This window comes from Trichosurus vulpecula, assembly GCF_011100635.1.
Source record: "Trichosurus vulpecula isolate mTriVul1 chromosome X unlocalized genomic scaffold, mTriVul1.pri SUPER_X_unloc_3, whole genome shotgun sequence".
NCBI lineage: Eukaryota > Metazoa > Chordata > Mammalia > Diprotodontia > Phalangeridae > Trichosurus > Trichosurus vulpecula.
This window is the reverse complement of record NW_023494379.1, coordinates 78,575-84,700: the sequence shown is the minus strand read 5'-3', so window position 1 is coordinate 84,700 and position 6,126 is coordinate 78,575.

Below are 6,126 nucleotides of genomic sequence, written 5' to 3'. Positions count from 1 at the left end.
AACTGCGTGTTCATGTTATTTAACCTTTGAGCCAATTCCAAGTAAGGTTCAGCTGATGCCCACTTTGCCCTTCTTTCCCTCCACTGCAGTAGGTTTTTTGTGCCTCTTCATATGAGATAATTTAGGAACATCGTACCTCAGTCCATGCCAAGAGTTATTCTCCCACCCTTCCCATGAGAATTTTACCTGCAATTCATGGTTGTCAACCCCCTAGGATTGCAGGCATCATGGATCATTGGATTAATAGCATTCCTGGATGATCATACCTGGAGTCAGACTCAGGATAATATCACTTAACAGTTCCATAAAGTCTTAAATAGTAAATTCCAATAATCATAGCTTTGGGTGTATTCAGTTTTCAAGGATCACATACCCTTGATAACAAGTATTGACTGTAATCTCACACTGGGAACAGTAAGAGATTCATCAGTTCATCTTGCCTTAGTTAGAGAGATTTACTACTAATTGAAGAACAGAGACATGAATTTAACACATCAATACTGGTTCTAATGGCCTAGCTCAAGGCTCAGAATGATTAGAAACAGCCAAGTGGTGGAACCAAGTTGGCAGATGTCTTCTTGGGAAAATGAATTAAAGAGAATCCAGCCTTAGCCTTCCCAAGGTAACCTCCCAATCTTATTCTTAAGTGCAGATATCCAATAGACTTAGATCTCAGATGTCACTCCCATTGAACTGCTGGCAGTTTTTCTTGAAAAGCTCAGTTAAGGTTGGCCCAATGACACAACAAACCTAAGAACAAAACTCAGAAAGAATATTCAGGGTCCCAAAAAAAGGTTTCACCTCAAGCAGTAAGGTCTCACTAACTATAGTAGGACTGGACAGAATTGTTATCAATATTATTAAGTTGTTAAAATAAATTGGCATAATAAGTAAAATTTACCAGGTCTTCTAAGAATCACATAAAATACTTTTACTTAAACATTCATGCAAAAGATTTTTTTAGGTTTTCTTTTCTAAAAGTATTTCTTTTTCTCAAAAAACATCTCAAAATTTATCCTGGTATAAAAAGGCAGTCACTAGAACCTAATGAAATAATATATGATAGCTGTAAGTTCACGTAGATAAAATTGTAAACCTTCATCTCTCTCTTATTCAACCCTTAAAGCAAAAACAAATCTTTAAACTTGGAATTTATCAAAACTAAGACAGTGTAATATGTGCTTAAGTATCATAAATAAATCCCCAAAGTACTACAAATAAATTCCTAATAACCACAAATTCCTAATTGCTACCTCCCTGTCATCAAAAAGTATTCTAAATGGGGAGGAGATTCAGTTTTCTAAGTGAAGCAATGCCAAAAAGACACCCAATTAAATTAACCTTCTAATAAACCCTAATAATTTAACCAATAATCTTACAATTTTCATATGTGATAGCCAAATAATTTTAGATGCCCTTACCTCTTAAATGTAGGCAAACCTGGAAGTTTGTAATTTCTTAAATTACAGTACTTCAGAATAATATAACATGGACAGCAGGGATGATAAAATGACATGACAGTTTTCAAACATTTTTTCCTTTTAACAGAATTTAACAGAATTTTTCTTTTAACAGAATAATTCATGATCTAGCAACATCCAGATTGTAAGATAATTTGCTTTTCTAGCAACATCTGATATAATAATTTACCAAATTTCATAATATAAAGACATTTAGAAACATAACAACACCATAAACAATATTATATGTTTGGAACTTGAAACAAAACCCATTACCAATCAGATGACCTCAGTTCAGTTGAATCCAAACTACTTTATGCACAATATCATTCATCTCATAACCATTGGCATTGTATATTGATCATATCTAAAACCCCATATAAAATTATTAAGTATGAAACATGTAATTAAATAAATAATAATAACAGTTAACATATATAGTGCTTGCCCTAAGGCAGGCAGTGTATTAAGCATTTTACAATCATGATCTTTGCAATAGCCCTGGGTGATGGGTGCCATTATTATCCCCTTACAGAGTAGTAAACTGAGGTAAACAAACATAAGGTTACTTGTTTGAGGTCACACAGCTAACACACTTCTTAATGACAAATAAGAAATGTAGCTTATATTAGGTTCTAATTTACCATAATTAAGAGAGAGTCCATTATTATCCATAAACTTATTTAAAAAAAAGAGATGTGATGACAATTCCAGCTCTCTATAACCTTTTCTTCTGTTTCTTCAGTTTTTAGCTCCCTGTTCTTTTGCCTGTCTTTGAGAATTTCCAGATAAGGAGCCACCATAAGTATTCAGCATCCAATTTCCATCCCCCCAAGCTGCATATCACAGGTAACCATATAAAGTTTTCCAATATAGACATATGCATAGTTTTACATCAACAATACTAGTAAATACACATAAAGTTTTACCAGTTTGAAATCACCTGTGATCATTAGGTTAGCCTAAAGTATGCTCAGCCAAAATATTATAAGACTATTTGAATGGCTGGTTTTGGCCAGGCAAAAAAGACCTAAGTTATTTGATGATACCACTTTTCCCAGGCAGAAACTTTTAGTTTTCACAGGAGTTAATTAAGTAATTCTCAATTTGAATAATACAAGGAAACATTTAAGGTTCTATATAATAGTCAATGATCAAGACAAAAACAATACAAAACAAAAAAAAACTTACTTTGTAGTTTTATACACATTGTCCAGATGTCAGATAGTTGCCCAGATTTAGACTGAACATAATCTGCAAAATTTAGTTTGAGATCCAATTATACATGAATTTGTAAAATTTTAGTGTTAAAGCTCACTTTCCAATTAAAGTTTTTAGCCTAAATAGAAAGAAGAGAACTTACCCTTTAGCAGCTTCTGAGTTAAGACAAAATTTCTTTTCCACCCTGAGCTTCAATTAGTTAGTTAGCAGTTGTTTAATTTCTATTGGGATAATTTATCAATAAAAAGATTAGATATTTAACTTAAAAGAAAACATAGCTTTAAGATCCACGGCCCTTATTTCTCCTTCTTCTTGCATAATTGTTCCACGGGGAACCCTTAAAATCATTAATGTGGCCTTTCCTTCCACAGCAGGAACACTTTTTGAAATGCCCAAGGTTTTTCAGCTATAGTCCCCAACACAGCCTGTACAACTGCCTCTCTAATGAACTGTATGGTAAATAGCAGTTCCCTGGATATCTCTAATTTTCTTGAAAAGGTCTTTTGTCTTTCCCATTCTATCATTTTCTTCTATTTTCTTGCCTTGCTCATTTAAGAAAACCTTCTTATCTCTCCCTCCTATTCTATGGGATTCTGCATTCACTTGGTTATATCTTGCCTTTTGCTGCTTCACACAGATTTTGCTTCCTTGCTCTTTTTCTTTGGAATTTTTTTTTTGTGTGCTGTGCATTGTGTGGTATTATGAACCTCTGTCCATAGTTCTTCAGGCACTCTAGCAGATCTACTGACTTAAATCTATTCATCACTTCTACTTCATATTCATAAGGGATGTCATTTAGGTTATACCCATATGGTCGATTGGTTTTCCCTACTTTCTTCAATTTAAGTCTGAATTTTATAATCAGATCTGATACATAGTCTAATTATATAATAATATATAATATATAATCATGATCTGATCCAGAGTTAGCTCTGGGTCTTGTTTTAACTGACTGTATAGAGCTTCTCCACTTTTGGCTGCAAAGTATACAATCAATCTGATTTCAATATTGACCATCTAGTGACGTCCATGTGTAGAGTCACCTTTTCATTGTTCCTTATGAGCACGAGTTGTCTTTACAGAACTCGATCAGTCTCTGCCCTGGCTCATGTTACACCTCAAGGTCAAACTTACTTGTTACTCCAATTATCTTTTGATTTCCTGCTTTAGCAAGTCAATCCTCTGTGATAAATGTGACATGTTTGTGTTGTTTCAAAATGAATGCTATGCTTTTCACAAACTGACCAACTTTGTTCTCTTTGGCATCAGTGGTTAGGGCATAAACTTGTATTTTTGTGATGTTAAATAGATTGCCTTGGATTGGAACAAATATCATTTTGTCATTTTTGAGATTCTACCCCGGTATTGCTTTTCTCACCCTTTTATTGATTATGTGGGCTACTCTATTTCTTCTAAGGCATTCTTGCCCGCAGTAGCCTATGTGTAACCATCTGAATTGAATTCTCCCATTTTCATCCATTTAAGTTCACTGACAGGAAATAGCTTTCCTAACTCAGGTTCTAGAAGCACAGATCCCTTTGAGGAAGCCAATTACTCTTTTCTGGTCAGGTGTCCCTCTCAGCCTACCAGGAAGCCAAGGAAAATGAACCAATCCCATTCTGAGACAGATCCTCTACATTCTGAGTGGCTGGAATCCTTTATTTTTTTTTCATTTTTAAAAATATTTAACTTATTTTCAGTTTTCAACATTCATTTCCATAAGTTTTAAATTTTCACCCACTCCCTCCCCAGTATGTCATGCAGTCCAATATAGGCTCTACACATAAATTTCTATTAAACACATTTTCACATTAGTCATGTTGCATAGAAGAATTATAATGAATAGGAGAAACCATGAGAAGGAAAACAAAATAAAAGAGAAAAGAGTCTGCTTCACTCTGCATTCTGACTCCATAATTCTTTCTCTGGATGTGGATGGCATTTTCCATCATGAGACCTTCAAAAAAGTTTAGGTCCTTGAATTGCTGAGAAGGGCTAAGTCTATCAAAATCAGTCATCGCACACTATGCCTGTTACTGTGTACAATGTTTTCCTGGTTCTGCTCACTTCACTTAGCACCAGTTCATATAAGTCTTTCAGGTTTTTCCGAAGTCTGCCTGCTCATCATTTCTTATAGAACAATATTATTCCATTACATTTGTGTGTTACAACTTGCTCAGCCATTCCCCAATTGATGAGCATCCCCTCAGTGTCCAGTTGACCACCACAAAAAGAGCTGCTACAAATATTTTTGTACATATGGGTCCTTTGCCCATTTTTGTGATCTCTTTCAGATACAGCCCTAGAAGAGGTATTGCTTGGTCAAAGGGTATGAACAGTTTTATAGAGTTAAAAGCCTAACAATTTACACACGAGGAAAAGCCAAATTTCCTTCTACCAACCTCAGTTTTCTTTCTCTCACAGCCTGCCAGAGAGCTCCTGTTTCTCTAATCAACCCCTCTTTTAACCTCTTGGCTCCTAGGCTCAATAACGTCCCGAAGGGTTGACTTGCTGCATTTCAAACTTCCCATTATAAAATATAAAACATTTCTCTTTTTTCTTTTTTTTAAATTTATTTATTTAACATATTTAGTTTTCAGCATTGATTTTCACAAGAGTTTGAATTACAAATTTTCTCCCCATTTCTACCCTCCCCCCAACTCCAAGATGATGTATATTCTGGTTGCCCTGTTCCCATTCAACTCTCCCTTCTGTCACCCCACTCCCCTCCCATTCCCTTTTCCCTTTCTTTCTTGTAGGGCAAGATAAATTTCTATGCCCCATTGCCTGTGTATCTTATTTTCTAGTTGCATGCAAAAACTTTTTTTTTTGTTTTTGAACATCTGTTTTTAAAACTTTGAGTTCCAAATTCTCTCCCCTCTTCCCTTCCCACCAACCTTCCCTAAGAGGTCAAGCACCAGCCCTGGAGTCAGGAGGACCTGAGTTCAAATCCAGCCTCAGACACTTGACGCATGTACTAGCTGTGTGGCCTTGGGCAAGTCACTTAACCCCAACTGCCCTGCCAAAAGAAAAAACAAAATTTGTTATCCTATTTAATTAGACATCTATCACATTACATCTTTGTCTTGTTACTTTGTCTAATCATTTCCAACTTTGGAGGATGTTATCTCTATATTATATTTATTTGTCCATGAATATAGGTTGAAATCATAAGCTATTCATTCTTGCATCCCATTATAGTAACTCAGGGATGTTCCAGTATCTATCTGTTACCTAATAGATTTAGCATTGTGCTTATAAACTTCTTGATAATATAAATTTGTTGTAAAAGGAGGGACAATGTCATATATCTTAATAGAAGGAAAGAACTTCCTTATCTCTGTTTGATTTCAGGCATGAGTCATATCTGACAGCCAGCCATATAGTCACTACATGCTGAAAGCTTAGGAATAATCAGGTGGAGAATTTTTATTTTTCAGAATGA